The sequence below is a fragment of the Mus caroli genome, chromosome X (genome assembly GCF_900094665.2).
Source record: "Mus caroli chromosome X, CAROLI_EIJ_v1.1, whole genome shotgun sequence".
In the NCBI taxonomy this organism is placed as follows: Eukaryota; Metazoa; Chordata; class Mammalia; order Rodentia; family Muridae; genus Mus; species Mus caroli.
The window spans coordinates 59,245,682-59,246,926 of NC_034589.1; the positions used below are offsets into that span (position 1 = coordinate 59,245,682).

Genomic DNA, 1,245 nt, shown 5'->3' on the forward strand with positions numbered 1-1,245 from the left:
ATGCCTTTATCCTTGACTCTTTACTCCTTTTTCTTTTTCTCAATTTCTCTCCTCATCTTTACTTTTCCCCTTGTTCCTTAATCCCCTAGCTCCCCTACAATTTTCCTATCCTTACCTCCCCTACAATTTTCCTATCATTGCATGCCCTTTCTTCCTATTGCTCTTCCATTTTCTCTCTTTCCTTAGCTTTTATTACTGTTTTTTTTTTCATTTTTAATCATCAAGGAACTTTCTTACAAAGAGTTTCCCCTGCTAAATCTTGTTCTTACTTTATTGATCAGACCTGACCTGTTCCTTTTAGGATTCTGCAGCCTGCTGGAGATGGTGCAGAGCTGCTGCCTGACCTGTTCCTTATAGGGCTCTGCAGCCTGCTGGAGATGGTGCAGAGCTGCTTAGGTCTGCTATTGCTGCCAGTCACTGGGTGTTATTTGGACTGCTAGAATGGTCCTGAGTCCCTTCATTCTTTTCCAGCTGACTAGGGTTTCTTTTCTTCTTGCCCCTATAGCAAATAACGATCACCGTTGAATTCTTGTCCTTGTTCGGGCTCTGAGCGAGCACTTCTTTCACTCTCCTGATTATCTTCTCCTTCTGCTCAAGAAACAAGAAAAGGCAGGAGAATGTTAAGTTTGGGGTAAGATTACAGTAGCTGGCAAGGAAAGCTTTATAAAAAAGAGTAACACTCAAGAAGGGTTTTATATCAAGAAACCAATGAGTCAGGAAACTATGGGAAAGGAGGAGGAGCTTTGGATCATCTAACCTTCTCATCCCGCTTGTTCTGACGCTGAACAGGCCCTTCTCCTTCATTCTTTTCCAAGGTATTGCTTTGTGTAGGCTGTTCTTCCATCTTTCTGGTGATCTTTAGTTACACTAGCTTCCCCTACTATACAGCTTTCTGTAAGCAGTGTTACCCCTGGCAGTAATGACCAGGAGGTCTCCTGCCTGCTCCTTATATACCTACTACAGCATAATGGGAAGCCACACCCTTAAGGATTGTTTGGTAACCAAGGGACTCCAGGCAGTACCAGGTTTCCAGCCAATGGTGCTCTCTGCTGGGTTAGGTATCACAGATGCTTATTGCTGACACATTCATGGGTATGGTAGGCTGGAGGAAGGTATGGAGGAAGGCAAGGTGCTGTCATGGTCAGTGAACACTGAACTATATAGCTCTAACTGACCTTCTCATCTCCCCATGTTAAGTTTTCATTTCACACATGAAAGGAAGGAGGATACTTTCAAACGTTTCCT

General features: G+C 43.6%; 1 long non-coding RNA gene across 1 annotated transcript; it reads right to left on the minus strand.

Moving 5' to 3' along the window:
- Positions 1 to 248: 248 nt before the first annotated feature.
- LOC110287464 lies at positions 249 to 1,013 on the minus strand. The gene is made up of 2 exons (XR_002377216.1): positions 758 to 1,013; positions 249 to 588 (listed from the first exon to the last, which is right to left on the minus strand). It is a non-coding gene; the product is annotated as an uncharacterized LOC110287464 (long non-coding RNA).
- Between the last annotated feature and the right edge of the window lie 232 nt (positions 1,014 to 1,245).